Here is a 16,727-nt window from a genome sequence, read left to right as displayed (position 1 = left end):
ATGGCAAAACTGCTGTAGGTAGGGGTGTCCTAGGGCTACCATAACAAAATACGACAGACCAAAGTAGCAGAAATGTATTTTCTCAGAGTTCTGGTGGCTGGAGTCTGAGATCCAGGCGTCAGCGGAGTCGGTTCCTTCCGAGGGATCTGACGGGGAATCCCCTCCAGCCTCCCTCCTGCCATCAGGTGGTTCGCTGGCGGTCCTTGGTGGTCCTTGGCTTGTGGAACATCACCCTGATTTTTCCTTCGTCTTCACGTGGCGCTCTCCCTTGGTGCATCTTTGTCCCTGTCCCCTTTTTATAAGGACTCTGTCATATTGGATTAGGACCCACCCTAATAACCTCATTTTAAATTGATGACTTTTGTAAAGATCCTACTTCCAAATAGGGTCACATTCTGAGGTACTGGGGGTTAGGACTCCCACATATCTTTGGGGGGAACACAATTCCATCTGTTATACCTTGTAAACTTATACTTGTTTTAAGCAGTTAAGTTGTGCCTGAAAGAATTGTATTCATAAATAAGTGTCAGTAGTGGGAGGCGGCTGGGTGGCTTAGTCGGTTCAGCATCTGACTCTTGGTTTTGGCTCATGTCATGATCTCAGGGTTGTGAGATTGAGCCTCGTGTCAGGCTCCATGCTCAGCACAGAGTTTGCTTCAGATTCTCTCTCCCTCTGCTTCTGTCTGCTCATGCTCTCTCTCTCTCTCAAAAAAAGAAATAAAATCTTTAAAAAAAAATGTCAATTGAGGCATGACTTATAAACTGGTCTCAGTGAGTTTATAAGTCACTCACTTATAAACCACCCCCCCAGCTTTTTTCCAGTGAAAACTGATCAGTTCTTCCTCTACCCATCTCCAGAAAGTTTCTTTAACCTTTCTCTAGTTCATATTTATTCCATCTTGTATAAAGGCTGCCAATGACTGATTCTCCCACAAAATTGAACTCTTATCAGAGAAGAAATATTTTCATTGACATTTTTGTTCACTTGCTTTAATAACAACCTCCTATCTTTCCACTTGCCAGTAGCAAACATCTCTTTTTACAATCTTATACATGGTAGGTGATCAATAAATACATCTTGAATTACATTGACCTTTTTGTGAAGTGTAGAATTCTTTTCTAAAGTTACAACTTCCTGATCAATTATCTTTGTGCAAATCTTTGAAATTCATCTACTGTCTTAGGGTCAGTATGCAACCTCTCCCCTTTGCCCGTCGTCATTTCCCCCACAGCTTTTCAAGGAGAATGGAAAGCATTTGCTAGTACGTGTTTAGGCTCACAGAACTTTACTTAATTAAGCAGAACTTGGCTAACATCTGGGGTGGAGACACGTTTTCCCCACAGAAAATTGCCTTGTTCGCTCCGGATGAGTCATGTCCCTAAGTCTTGGCCCGGGAGTGGGTGTTCAAGGGAATTGTGTCCCAGCCTCCAAAGACCATGAAATGCTCTTTCTGTAAGTGGCAGAATTTTTGGATGATGCAGAAACACCTGCGTTTCCCTCCAGCTTTGGAGGAAGTTATATTTTTCCTGAGTGTCATGGAGACTTTTAATTGAAATGTTCAGAGTTCCTGCTTATCTGCTGGCATGGCTACAAGACAGAGAGGGAATATATGATTAGTACCTGTGCCTTATTTTTGGTGTTATTACTTATTTTAGCTTCATTAAATAATTCTAGTTCCTGCCTTAGAAGAGGCTATTTTTCTAGCTTACTTTTGACTGGCTATTTTGCTTTACATCAGCATTTAATCAACGCTAGTAGATGTCTGTTACTACCTATATTGCCAATGTTAAGTGAGGAAAATCAATGGTTTTCAATCCATTTCATGTCACCCATCAGTGGGATTCACCACATAATTTCATCACCCAAAGTCATATTGTTCCCTTTGAGAACAAATCAGACAAGAGGCCCTTCTGATCAATGTCCTTGGAGTGTGGGGATTACCTCTGACCTTTGGACTCTGAAATAATTTGCCCTAGAGGGTTGACCAAGAAAAGTTACTCTCCATTTTTGACCAACATAGCTTTTCCATGGGCAGTGTGTAGCAGTGTGAGAGAGCCACTTGGATTTTCTTTTCTTTTTCAGTGAAATGGGCATGAATGGCATTTTTCTCCTTTCCAGAAAATGACTTGTTGATAACTGGTTGAAATATTTTTTTACCTGTAAGTAAACTTTGAGACAACAAGATAAGGATGTAGCAAAGTGCTTGACATACAGTAACCCACATTTTGGGTACATTTATTTTGTGCCAGATACTTTAGAATCATCTTATTAATCCTTAAAATGAGTTTGCTTTTTTTTTTAAATTTCATAAATAAGGAAAGTAGGGTACCCAGGAATCAGAAGCCAGGGATGAACAAATCTAGAACTCTTGCTATTTGCTCTGTTTTAGCGCCCACAGGCTTTCAGCAGATTTTGCTCTTCTCTGACCATTTCAAAAGTTTAGGAGTTTGCCCACCACACTGGACTTTCAAAAAGGACTGTGTCTAATGTAAATAAAGATTGCCGGCCTGCCCTGGGGCACAATGCTCATCTCTGTGATGTCCTACTACATGTCGGAGCACTTGCTTCACACGATGACATAAGGGAAATATTCCATTTCCCTTCAACAAATGACCTTTTACTAGTTTGAAAGAGCAGCTTACATACCAGTGATTCAGTATCGAAAAGCAGAATTATTTGTTTTTGAGAAGGCTCACCACCCACCTGCATGTTCCCTTCCGCTAAACCCCCTCCCTCAGACTTCAAGACAGCAAGTTGCAGGGGATAAAACATAAGGCCCTTGTTAATTGCAAATTAATAGTGCCAGGAATACATACAGATGGCACCTGAAGTCAATTGCTGACAGCGTCATACTCTGGTTATGTTTTTCTTTCCTGCAACACAACTGTGTGCTGAGCAAAGGCAGAGTGGTCTTAGATTCTTAGTTAGTTCTGAGTTTCTGAAGGATGAAATCCATGTCCTTACCACTGTTCTTATCTCACATTCAGTGGTTTTTGCTTTTATTTACTCATTAATTTGAACCAGTTCCAGGCTTTGGTGGTTCAGAGGATACAGGTGTGACTCTGGACAAACATTCTGTATATATTAAACTATATTTGCTAAACTAGTAAATATTTTGCTGTGTTCATTTTTTTCCCCTTGTTCTCAAGCAATCAATTTTGAACCTCCAGTGTTGTAACACATCCATAGGGAACATTTGTGCTTTAGCTGGCACTTAGATTAAATTAATCAAATAATCTTTTCTTTCTTTCAAGGCTGACATTTCAGTAAAAATTTTAAAGGTTGCATGCCAACTGCCAAAGTCAATTAAGTAAAGGCGAAACCCAACATTTGTAAGAGGGAGTGATCATTGTCTGAGGCTGGATAACTTGGGTGAAATAAACCATCTTCCCGACTTCCTGAACATTTTAAAACTCTGACTTTGAACTAATTGTATATTTGAATAGTTACTCAGAAAATAAAGCATGATCTGGGATTTTGATAAAACCTTGAGTTTCATGTTTTAGGACAAGTATCAGCACCATTTGTGATACCGTGACAGACCTCAGCTAGCCAACTGGACCCTAGCCCAGCCTGAGCTTCTTAAATATCCATCCATCTTCCCAGTGTTTGTGATGAATCCTTAAAGAGAAGAAGAGCAAGGTCAGATGGAGGTCTATCTGGCTATAAAATTTTAGATCTGGAGGAACAATTGAAATATCCTATCATGGTAACCCCCCCTTTTTGGGGGGGAGCAGAAGTCCCTGCTCGGCACCCCTATGATTATGTTTCATGAACACACACCAGCCTGGGAATGGGCACATGTGCTGTGGAGTGGTGTGACTCAGATCACAGCCAACCTGAGAGCCTTGGGACCCATGAGCCTACTGGAGGGCCCTAGTTGTGGCTGGAAGCAACAAAACTAGCCGAAGGAATTGGCAGCAGGTTTGAAATCTGAAGACTGCCAAAGCTTGGCTCCCACTTAGCAGCACCGAGTGAACGAATTCATGCCCACCTCTCAGTATGTTAAAAATGGAACCAGTAATGATCACCCATGGCTGTTCATTGCATGTTTCACTCCTGTAATTAAAAGTGTGACCCAAACTCTGAATAGTAGCAGGAACACAAGTTTCAATTCTGGGCTTTTCTCCAGCCGGGTGCCCCCTGAAATGTCCTTTCCACATGTCACCTCCTCCAAGTCCCCTTTCCAATGTGTCTCTCATTTCGCTGTGTGGGTGTATCCTACCCACCCCTCCATGCTCTGGAGAGCTTATGGCCACCTCCCCAAGAACTGATGGTATTGGTGGGAATCTCAGTCCTAGGCTTGGGTCCACAGAAGGCATTTGTGGGCAGAGAGCCTTTTGGCCCACTTTGCCTCATACCATTTGGATAACCACCACCTGCACCATGACTAGACACAGAGCTTGCCTCTGTGAGAGATACACTAGGAGAGAACAGGCAGGGGATCTGGGAAACACCGTGGTGGATGTGGGCGGGAGGGGTTGGAGCATGGCTGCCCACACCTGATAAAGCAGCTACCTGCTCTGTCTTCTTGTTCAGAGGGTTCAGAGAGCTTGCTCTTAGTCCCACGTTGCTCTTGCAGGACACTGATGAGGGAGGAGCCCTCCTGGGATTCGTACCTATGGAAAGGAGGAGATAAGAGTGAGACTGGGCAAAGGGAGAAGTTGAATTGAGACGTGGGCCCCATGAAGGCTCCAGATGAGCCCATGGAGAGTGTTGGACTCGGGCTGGACCTTCAGAGAAGTCTGGGGTTCCCAGCATAGGCAGGGGTGGTGTTAATGGGTTGTTGGAGGCAGGCTGCCCTGGGAAGGAGGTGTGAATGTGGGTGAGGCACACTGTTAGTCAGCACCGCACATACTACATGTGGTGCTTAGCCTCCACGCCTCACCCCAATACTCAAGTGCCTTCTAGGGGTCTTACCAAGTGGAATTTGGTCAGAACTACCTGGACAGGGGCTCCTGGGTGGCTCAGTCGTTAAGCGTCTGCCTTCGGCTCAGGTCATGGTCCCAGGGTCCTGGGATCGAGCCCCATATTGGGCTCCCCACTCCGCGGGAAGCCTGCCTCTTCCTCTCCCACTCCCCCTGCTTGTGTTCCTGCTCGTGCTCTCTCTCTCTCTGTGTCAAATAAATAAATAAAATCTTAAAAAAAAAAAAAAAGAACTACCTGGACATTTGCTATGTGGATAATTATGGCAACTGTTGAAGACCTTTATTTTTTAAATAAGTAGGAACTATAGCCCCTGACATCCCAGACCAGTGTGTGTGTGTGTGTGTGTGTGTGCGCGTGTGCGTGCACGTGTGCAAACTGGCCAGGGAAGGTGGAGGAATCTTTGCTCAAAGACAAGATGGAACATAAATGCCGAAAGGAGATATGAGTAGTCCTGTGGGGTTTTACTGAAGGAAGGAGAGATCACATCCAGTTGTGGACAATCAGAAAAAATCCTAGATGTCATGCATAGAACTATTGAATCATTATATTGTACCCCTGAGCTGATATAACACTGTGTGTTAATTATACTTCAATTTTAAAAAAAGAAAGAAAAAAGAAAAAAAGAAAAAATTCTGGGAGCAGGCAGTCTCAGGCATTTGGAGTTGCTATGTAGGGTGGGCAGGAATTAGATGGGAAAGGCCAAGTCAACGGTATCCCAAACAGAAGGATGGTCCATGCAAAGGCACAGATATTGGAGCATATGAAACATGTTTGAGGCAGCATGTGGTGGGCAGGGGCATTGGATTGAGGGATGGCCAATAGCTTACTTTGGCCAAATGATAAGGTTAGAAGGTAATAAGGCAGGGGTACGGCAGTCCATCAGTTTCCTACCCCCACCCAAACCACTCCCTGCTGGCCCCCAATTCTAAATTGAAATGTATCGAAAGACTATTTTATTGGTACCGTACCAGGCACAAGGGGGATGCTCAGTAAATACCTGATGATTTCACTCAATTGGGGTCTTTTAATACCTTTCTCTAAATCACACAAAAAGCAGAAATATCTGTTCTCTTGCTTCCTCACAGCCGGTGGAGGCTCTTCTTGATTCCACCTTCTTCCAGCGCGTGGATAAGGATTAAAGCATCCTCTGCTGAATCCCATAGCTCTCTGTAAAGGGAATCTGAAGTAAAGTTGCAGGTTCACACACATGGAAGAAGTAAACATCTTCAGTTTCTTCCAAGCTCTGCAAGGAGAGATTGCACATGAGCCTGAGACCTCCAGCCCCCAGCTGTGTGATCCCGGACTAGCCCTTCACCCTCAGAGTCTGGTTTCCCGGCTGTCACATTAAAGACAGTATTACCTCCTGCACAGCATTGTTGTGCAAAGTAACTGAGAAAATGTGTGCTCCTGTAGAAGTGACTGCTGAAATGCAAGTTCAACTTAGGAGCACAAATGCCAGTAATGAAGATGCCTCCTGGAGGGTATCAGTCCCTGGGGATCACATTCCTCCAGAAGACAAGGAGGGAGCCTGTGGGCCATCAAATAATAAGGTCAGCTAATGTTTAAATTCTGTTACAGTGTCTAGCTGACAAAATGATCGGACATTGGTGATTTTCACGTGCTCTTGATAGTCTGTCTGGAGCCAGGCAGGGGCTAATCAGCAGGTCGGCCAGCAGCCAGCCAGCAGGGAAACCTAGAGTTGATGAGATCCAGGTACTCAGAGGAGGGATGCTTTGGTCTCTAGAGAGGTCTGCCCCCGGGCAGTGTTGAGCTGCGACCTCATGTTCACCTCTGTTCCTTCTACCCCAACTTCTCCACCCTGCACTCTGGGCTTCGAGAGAGAAGAAGTGCTATAGCCCTTTGGTACACAGATACAAAGCTGGAATCAGTATAGAGTACCATACACAATGTTTAAGAAGGATATAAATAAGGGGGTCCCTACATGCTCCTCCATCACTATGCCTGGCACAGAAGCCCTCCATAAATATGTAGCCATCGAACGAGTGTGTTTAGAGTTGGGGGGACGGTGTTTGGGCAGGAATGATCAGGGAAGGCTTTTTGGAGAAGATGGGAGCCTGCACAGTGCAGAGAGCTGGAGGGAACCTGGCGATGGGACAGGGAAGCCACGGGAGCAGGACTAGCTCCACAGACTAGAGAGCTCCACGTGGGAGATGGACGTGGGGCACATCTTACATTCGGTTTAAGCCTTTGGAGGATTCCCCAGGCAGCCAGGCAGGGCTCCACAAAGATGGGGGAGGAGTATTTGCTTGCAGAAGGCTGTTCTGTGAGTGGCGTGCTTACTGGCTTAGAGTCAAGAAAGCCCAGGAGAATCTGCAGTAGAGTCCTGGTCTGTGGTATGTACTGCCGGAGGTGGGGCGCCTGCAACATGGCGTGGGGAGGTAGTCCAGAATTACCCTGGCATTACGCTCTGTTTTCTCCGGTGGACTCTCCGACCCACTGGATTCAGAAGCACCAGGGGCTGCACCCTCTCTTCATGCTGTCACTCTTTAAACAGATTTGATTTGATATTTTCACCTTTGGGGAGAGAGCGACTAGCCAACACCTCCCAGGGTCTATTCTCCTCTTCTCTGGAAGGCTTGGTGCCAAGAGGACCGCCTGATTAGCTTGCTCCCAGTTTACAAAAGGCCTTTGTTGAATGCTGGCAGGTCATTTAATGGCTTTGTCTTCATTTTCACCATCCACAAAGCCAAGCTGATCATACCTGCCTCCTAGGATTGGTGTGGGGTCAACGTGATCATTGATGTGAAAGTGTTGTTAGCCTGGTCAGGAAGAACAGCTTCGCAGGCAACAAAAGGATTCTTTACTTTGAAGATACTTTCCTGTTTGGTTCTTTTGAATGCTCTTTGAAATGAATCCTGCCCTTTCAATGGCAACTCAAGGTGGCTTGGAATGAACCTGAAAGTGGGATCCTTTCAGGTCCTTGTGTGTCATTGAAGGTTTGAAGGTAGTCAGGGTATGAAGGAACCTTAGGAGAGGATTGTGTTGCAGAGATGAGCAAAGTACAGAGGAGGAGGAAGAGGAGAGGCAGAGGGGGGAGGGGAGGGGGAAGGGAAGGGGGGGATAGGAGGGGGAGGGGGGCAGGAAGAGGAGAGAAATCTATCGGATTTATTATCTTTTACTGTGGGCACCTGGAACTGCAGTAAGGGTATCCATTGATTCAGGAAAGCTCATAGAACTAGTGTCGTGAATTCAAACAATTGACAAGTATGTTTACGTGTCCAATAGTTATAGTGAAAGATATTTAAGAAGTGCTTTCAAATGCATGAAATTATTTTTGTTGTTATCACACTTTGATCCTTTCGACAGCTCTTTGGGGCTGATATTATTGGGGTCCTTCTTTAACATCCTTTTTAAAAAATTGGGGTGCAGAAAGGATGCTCAAGAGGTGGATCCCATCCACCCTCTTTCTTTATCTCCACATCAATATTGCCAGGTCCTTGTCCAGGTCCACCGAGAGCTTATTTAGCAAGAGGGGGTGCCCGGCACCAATGAAAACATAACCGTTGGGCCCTTAGATCTGAAAGAGGGACGCGGAAGATGCAGGAACACGCATCAGCAGTGACAGTACCAGTCTGACCGCCTGGCAGCCCATGGAGGGCTTGCAGGGAGCTTTACACGGCTGAACAACCCTGTAGAGCGGATACTTGCACTACCCCAATTTTTAGATTTGAAAGTGGAGGGTGAGGAAGGGAGAGCATCCAGCCGATTAGCAAATGGCAAGCGGACTGGATTTGTTGCACAGGGAGTTGGCCTGCTGGGCCCCTGCACAGGCTTCTCTGTCTACAGCCTCTGGAGTGACTGAGTCACAGGTCCAGGGGGCAGTGGCCCTGAGGTCAGAGAGGAGACACGGGTAGGGTGGGGGTGGGGGAGTCCTTTTTCCCTCCTTCCTGTTCCCGGTGCATAAACGGATTCTGGAATAGGATGCGGTGGTGGTACTGAAAAGACTAGAAACTCCATTCCTCTCTCTCCCTCCCCCACCAGCACTGCCTGGCTTTCTCAGAGCCTTTGCCTTTCTTTTCTGCAGTATGATGGAGGGACACTCAGCATTGGGGTCTTTCCTCCGCATACAAGCAGGTGTAGTGTCCAGACCTGGAAATCCACTGCACCCCTGGACGGAACCAGTGGAGTGAGTGGCCCAGAGCTGTTAGCCCAGAGAATGCACAACCTTCAAACACTCCCGAATGACATTCCTCTGCACCCAGTGCCCTAAAATCCCTTTTGAGAGGAGAGCCCTGAACATAATACAATTGCATTCCAGAACGTCCTGGAATTTCCTCCAATCCGATAGAGAATAATTATGCTGTTAAGGCTGCAATTCAGCTGCTGATAAGGCAGCCCCCTGTGGCTGGTCAGGTAGTCTTTTTTCCCACAAGTTATATAAAATTTGAACAATCCTAAGAGCACTAGCTACACGGACTGCTTTAAGCCTGGCAAGTGGAGTGATAAATCCTTAGTATGCATCAAGTTCAGTTTTGTCCTTACTGCCTTTCAACAATCAAATTAAGCTTGGAAGGGTTTTTTCCTCACTGTGGGGAGGAAAAAGTGCCATTGAAAAAAATCATCTCACTGGCAAATTAACAGATAAGGGTCTACCCTGCTGACACAATGCCAAGCAGAGGTAAAATTCAATCTATTACAGCAAAGCCATTTTTCCTAAAATCGGGGAAATTAATGTACATCGGAATAGAAGGACAGTTTCTCCCCCTTGATGTGCTTTTTGACTTTGAGATCTAAAACCAAAATTAAAACTGGCACTTGTTTGTAACTGACAACCCTATTCTCCTTTAGATTATACCCTATTTATTAAATTTTTATGAGAATTTATAAAGATCCCCAAGGAATAAAAGTTATGTTCATGATGGCAGAGCAGAAGTCAGGGCCTATTTCTAAATAGCATATTCAGCATATTAATTGTTGCTTAGATAACAGTCCTATCTCTTCGGGGCCTCTGTTTGGGTTTAACACCAGAACCGGCAAATTAATATAGTCATTATCCAGCCAAAAGCTGTATCACTTACCAGTTCATTATCGTTCAAATCAAAATTCATGCTTTTCTAGATCTCCCTAGGGTTACTAGATAGCGAAGGTTATCATTCTGCAAAATAATCTCTCCTGGTTCTTACTCCACTGTGTGAAGAGAAACAGCCAATCACATTACATTAATTTTCATATTAATAGATCCTGTGCAGAGGCTCCGTGTTTTTCGTTCTACCCAGCCACCCTCTTCTCTCACTGCACGGGACCTGATTTCTCACTCTTCCCAAATCTCAATTCAGGGTCAGGTAAATGACTCAGCTTCATTTTTCCATCAACATACCAAGCTATGTCCTAATTTTGAGATTATTGCTTCTCAAGAATGGATACGATCTTGCAAACTTGGGTGCTGCGGGAAGGAGTCTCTGGGGTGGGCACAGGTCTCAGCAATGCCTCTGGCCTCTACACGGTGCACGTGAGTGATCTGTAGACAGTCAGAGATCAGGGGGCTCTACCAGACCCTAAATTCCAGTTTTTTACTGATCAGTCCATTTTCATCCAAGCCCAGGTTTCCATGCCATGTAACTGATTTTACTCTACTTCTTCTATTTAGCTTTCATGGATTTTGATTAACCAACATATTATCTGAACAAATGATGGTTGCAAACTTGAGGTCAAAATCTGAATCTTTTTTTTTCTCTAGAGTTATGAACAGGGATAGGAGAGGGATTTCTTCATTTCCAAGTGGATTATACTCTATCTGAATTGCTGAGCAACAGCCGTTTTTCTTCCTTCTTGCTAGCAGTTGCCACCTCCGTTTGTACCTGACGCCCAGAGGAAGTTTGGAGAAACACGAATGTGGAAGGATACAGAGTCGAATCATAAACAACACATGCTACAGATGGAGCATTTTTCCCTAGAATTTTTCAGCAGCCTGAGGAACAGTATGATCATTTCTCTCCTACTGCCCAGTAAGAGGCAGTCCTGGAAGGTTCCAGAGAAGGTGCTGCTGGCTCCATACGTAGATACTGCATCTGATTTGTGTTTTGGGGACAGAATCTTAACACCTTTCTGAAGCCGCCATGTGGTTTTCTTAGCTGTGAACACAGGATGCTCAGATGCTTCGTTTAATCAGGACTCCTTGTTCTAGGACACCACCTACATTTCCACATGTGACTTTACTGCATGCTTTATTTTCTTCTGATTGAATTGAATCATCAATGTGTTCCCAGAGACCTCTCAACATTGCTTTGGTTTCAGAATCCACGCAAAGAGCGTTTGTTTCTTGTTCAGACAATCCATGATTTCCTTCATTACTTTTATAGTAAAACTTTTATATCAAACACTGTGCATTGTATGAGTTCTTTCTCTAGAAAGACAATGGTATGAAGACCCTTTCTGTAAAAGTTATTCCAGGGCATGATATGCTGTCATGGACCATGAAAATGCCATCCCCTGCGGACAAGTTATAATGACTTACATCAGTCTAAATTGAATCGTTTTCAAATTTATTCAAATGGCAAAACTTCTTTTTAAGATGAAACAAGATGCAAGTCAGCAACACGAGTTGGCGCCAATGTACGAGGCTCCAGCTGATCTTCTCTGTGAGTGAAAATATTTGTAACTTCTCATAGCTTACTGCCCCAAGTTACAAGACGTGAAATCTTCCTTGGGTTTCTCACTGCTGTGGTCTCTGATGTTTAGTTCAGGGAGGCTGCTGGCCTGTGTGGGGTAAGAGCTCGCTGAGGAGGAGTTCATACTGATGCCTGCCTCTGGTTCCCACAGCAACTCCAGGCTGTTGGAGCCCAGCCAAACACATTTTTCTGCTATATGTCTTGTTATAAAGAAGTATCCTCTTCAGAGATCTGCTCTGATGGGCACTATTATTTTTATTTACATGTGGAATGAAAATCTACTAAAAGAAGGTCCAGCAAGATGCATATGGTATTGGTAAAAATGTAGATCTGGACTAAATTCATTTTAAAATTGAATTGGATGTTTTCTTTATGGACTGGCCTGGAATGTGCTGTATTGAATCACTTATTTCTAAAAGTGTTTGTTCTCATTTTAGTGGGGATGGAAGCAGGGGCCCCATGCAGGGTCAGCGAACGGTGTGGGCTGTGGGGTTTTGTGCATGAGAAGGGACACACAAGAGTTGCAAGAGTGGACACAAGGCCTTTTTCTCCTTTGGTGCTGCCAGTGTTCCAGAATCAGATCAGACAAACGGATACTGTTTTTCTCTTTCCCTTTCTTTTTGAGAAAAAGGGAGAGGTCATAGCCCATAGTTTTATGCAAACGGATTCTTTACCGACATCACACACTAGCTGCGTTAGCCTGGGACTTAGTTTCTTCAACCCTTCAATGGGGGATTATATAACAATTAGGCCTCACAGGTTGCCGTAAAGCTGATAGATGTAAAAAGTTTAGAATGGTGCCTGGTACATAGCACTAAATACATGCTAACTGCCATACTGCTCTGAGTACTAATCATCATTACTAATAATCATACCTAAACTACTTTCTGGAGGCTTTAGGTATTTTCAACAGAAAGCTGTAGGAATTCATGACTCCACATGCCTCTTGAGTCAGGCTGCTTCCATTCCTTCCTTACGGGCTCTGTAATTTGGGGCAACCTACTTAAACTCTGTCAACCTCAGCTTCTCCACCCGTAAGTGAGGGTAATGAGAGCTTCTGCCTCATAGGGTTGTTGGAGCATTCAATGAATTAGCGTATCATGTGCTACGTCAACATTATTTCATCCACATTGGAGGCACTTGTCTTTCCCAGTCTTCCTGTAGCTCTTACTGCCATTCACTCCAGGGGTAACGTAGGGGGTCTTTGTGGCAAGCACGTGGCCTCCGTCATTTCACACCAATTCTGACCGTGCTCTGTACCTTTACGTTTACCTGAGATTTTGTAAACTGGACTGAAGCTAAGGTAGGATGAAAACCTGCGCATATTTCTTAAGCATTAATGAACTATATAGATGACTATTGTTCCTATCATAGTCACGTTCAGCCTTCTGAATTTGAGAGTGACCATTGGCTTCTTTTGGTTTATCATCATGGCTAACTATCCCCCCAAATTCAACATAGCGATATGCTTCTACTGTAAAGATGCCTAGGAGTTAAGAGTTGCAACCCCTGGGAGAAAAGCGGAAGATGTAAGATAACTGGTCCAAGGGTAGAGTTTTGGGTAAAATTGATCCACATTGGTCATTTACTCAACAGTGTTGCATATGAGCAATGTTCCTTGGTGCCTTTGGTTGCCTTGATTAGAAAGACTGCAAATGACAGTTCTCAGAGTCATTCATATGCCTCCTAACCTTTTTGTAAAGGCAAGAGACTTAGGAGGGACCTGGCATGGGGCACAATGTAGGCTCTCGTTAATATTTGTTGCATAAACATCTCATAATCTACTCAGAATTTTGTTTCTGAGGATTCATTTCATAAGACACAGCACAACTTTCAGGATATATCTGAATCCCTGTTACAATAAGCTTGGTGCTTCTCACTTCTCTCTCCCCATCTCCTTTATTTAAAAATAGGTACACTGAAGCATTGGAATCTCTGACCAAGAAAGCAAATGGACTGGATTCTATTCCTGGCTCCGCCGCCCTTCTCTTGCCTCCTGGCAGTTCCACTTGACCTTTCTTGGCTTCCCATCCCCTAAGGAAGATGCCTGCTGTGTACAGACCCCACGGGGGTGTTGGGAGGATTTCAGGAGTGAATACAACTATCGTGGGCTATAATATGATGCTGCCAACTACTTTGAGGCCCTGGGATGAAAGATGCTGTGTAAAGAGCATTGTTATTGCATTTTGTTAAAAATATGGATCAAAGGCTGGCTGTACAGTAAGTGCTAAATGTTAATTATTGTTATAATATCATAACAAAGCAGATGCCAGAATGCTAGATCCCACGAGAAAACCTATTATAATAAGCCAGTGTGAAATGTACATATTACAAAGATATTTGGCAAGGAGGCAGATTTGGTTTTGAAATCTCAATGAACAATTAAGCAGAATAAAAAAATAACTTCTAATGCTATGAAAAATATAAGTGTCTTGACAAGTCTTTAACATAAAAATAAGAACCTGCCTTTTCCCCATAGAAAAGAGGCAGCGTTATTGCTTTTTTCCCTCTCTGAGCCGAAGATATATTTGTGGCATCCTTGAATGCAGGAAAAAAAGCAATATTCTTCCTTATAATGACCCTTAAAATATCTCTTTACAACAGAGATGAATTGGGGAAAAATTCTCTAAGTTTATAATAGAATAAACCTAATTTTTTTAAACTTCAAATGAGTTCATGTTCTACTGCCTGTTTATCTTTCCTCCTCTAAATTCATTGTCTATTTGAAGGCATTAGCAAATGGACTTTTGCAAGCATTCATAAATGCTAGGAGTTTCTCTTAGCTCAAGCTTTTCACCTATTTTCAGATCTAGGAAGCAGAGTACATCATGTAATATCAGCTAGGAAAAGGAGGAGGAGGGGGAGGGAAGGCATAGAAAGATGGATTTAGAGAGAGAGCCCTGCCCTAAAAAAACCAAGGTCAAGAGAAAATAATTTCCATGTCCTTGTGTTTTTAAGAATGGATTATGTGTGAACTCACCTAGCATACTTAGCATGCTCAATCTTTTTTGGGGGGAACATTGTGAGAAATGAATAACCAACTCTCAGGGGGAAAGTAAAAGCATGTATTTGCAAGGGGATATGTTCTATCTTTGGGGAAGAAAGAGAGCAAGCAGGAGGACTGCACATCCCAGAACAAACTTACAGGAGAATAAGTACCCTCAGCTTATAGTATTATGGCCAGACTATAATTACTCTGGTCAAGCTCCATGTTTATCTGCCCTGACACCCAGCAACATACCTGATATTAATTCATTCAACATTAACTTTATTTTTTTCCTTTTAACATTTCCCCTATTACTCTAACTTAAAAAAAATGCATCTGTTATTAGAAATAAATAAGCACTGTATTTGTTCGTTAAACGTGCCATGTGTTACTCTGTGTGAAAGGGAGGTGGGAAACCAAATGTAAAAAGCACTTATTTGGGATTTGAGTTGAAACAATCTAGGCTTTTGTTACTGAAAAAAAAATTCGGGATGACTTGCAATAGAGCCCAAAGAAAGCCACTGTCCTCGTGTTCTTCAAACGGAGAAAGCCCTCTAACACATGCCTGACTTTGGAAGGAGGTGGTCACGGCCTGGGAAATGTGCACCCCAGCTGGGATTGCATGGCGCTTAGGAAGCATGGATATCTTGTCTTTCTCAGGACACAGTTGTTGTTTTCCCAGTCCCTGTGATATCAAGATTTCATGAGCGTGCTTTGGCAGTGCTTGTTAAAAAATGAATGGGGACTGGAGTGGCAACTTCAGCATGGTTGTTGGGATTTTGGGAAGTGAAGCAGGTAGGCAGGCAGAGCAGGGTGAGGCAAATGAGCAGATGAGAAGTTGGAGGTAAGGCTGGGAGGAGCTTTGTCTTCCAGTCAGGCATTTCCCTCCATCCCGACTAAATCTCAGCCTCTTCTGGGCGGGTGATTCCCTGAAGTGACCTAGAGATGCTGAATAGCAGAGAGTGCAAGCCATTGGATTACCTTTTTTTATCTCCACCACTGATAGCTCTCTCTTTGTCTGCTCATCAGCAACTGGTCTAAAAGTCAGGGACTTTTTAAATGATGATTTGGGGCTTTGGTTGATGCTTAAGGTATTTCATTCATTTTACAACCAATATTGTCTGTGAATGAGCATTTACCGTGAGCCACGCAGAAAGGATGAAAAGTGAGATAGGACCCAGCCCTGCCCTTGACCTGTTATTGATGGCCTAGTCAGAAATAGAGCCAATGCAAAATCAGTAAGTGCAGAAAGATTACAGAGGCCATGAGACAAGAGAGCATGGGATGGGTTAATTCTACTAGAGGTCAGGACAGCTGTCAGACAGGAATCAGGCAGCAATGACCTTTGATCTAGGTCTTAAGAGTCGGTGAGTTCATCAGGTGGATGGACTGGGGAGGAGCACCCAGGCAGAAGAAACGGTGTGGGCAAAGAGATTGCAGCGAGAAACCAGAAGGGCCCAGAGGGAGAATGGGAGCAGGTGGAAGTGGGCAGGACAAAGGTCAGGATCTAATCAGGTCTTAGGATAGCTGTGTGGGCTGAATTGTGTATTCTCCAAATTCAACTACTGAAGTCCTAACCCCAATACCTCAAAATGTACCTGTATCTGGAGACAGGGTCCTTACAGAGGTAATCAACTTAAATGAGGTTATTAGGGTGAGCTGTGATTCAGTAAGATTGGTGTCCTCGTACCAAGGGGATATTGGGACACAGAGACACAGAGGGAAGACTGTGCAGAGACACAGGGAGAGGGGCCTGGCACAGAGTCCCCCTCCTTGCCCTCTGAAGGAGCCAGCCTTGGTCTCGGACCTCTGGCCTCCAGACTGTGGGGCAACATGTTCCTGTTGTGTAAGCCACTCAGCTTGTGGTGCTTTGTTACACACCCTCGGGAAACCAAAGTGGGGCCCAGAAGTTTGGATTCTGCACACATGAATGCGTCTCTACCACTCCGCATCTGATTAAAATGTACTCTGGATTCACCATGTCTGGGCTGGGGCTCAGGATCTATTACTACCAAACCCTTCACGATGACTGTGCTGTCACAGATACATGGCTATAAAACCAAATTTCACGTTAGCTCTCCTAGCATTAAAGCCCTGGTGCAGGTCTCCACCAACACTAGTGAGACAGGCCTCCATCAAGACCAACGAGATGCTGTAGGAGTCCTCCAACACCAAGGAGATGC

The sequence above is a fragment of the Mirounga leonina genome, unplaced genomic scaffold (assembly GCF_011800145.1).
Source record: "Mirounga leonina isolate KUSES-001 unplaced genomic scaffold, KU_Mleo_1.0 Mir_118, whole genome shotgun sequence".
Taxonomy (NCBI): Eukaryota; Metazoa; Chordata; class Mammalia; order Carnivora; family Phocidae; genus Mirounga; species Mirounga leonina.
The sequence above is the reverse complement of the archived record's forward strand: the minus strand, read 5'-3'. Positions refer to the sequence as shown.